Consider the following 243-nt stretch of genomic DNA (forward strand, 5'->3'; position numbering starts at 1 on the left):
CTTTTCTAAAACCAGCTTGAACATCTGGAAGTTCACGGTTCATGTACTATTGAAGCCTGGCTTGGAGAACATTGAGCATTACTTTACTAGCGTGTGAGATGAGTGCAATTGTGTGGTAGTTTGAGCATTCTTTGGCATTGCTTTTCTTTGGGATTGGAATGAAAACTGACCTTTTCCAGTCCTCTGGCCACTGCTGAGTTTTCCAAATTTGCTGGCATATTGAATGCAGCACTTTCACAGCAT

Source organism: Bison bison, unplaced genomic scaffold (assembly GCF_000754665.1).
Source record: "Bison bison bison isolate TAMUID 2011002044 unplaced genomic scaffold, Bison_UMD1.0 scf7180017474357, whole genome shotgun sequence".
Lineage (NCBI taxonomy): Eukaryota > Metazoa > Chordata > Mammalia > Artiodactyla > Bovidae > Bison > Bison bison.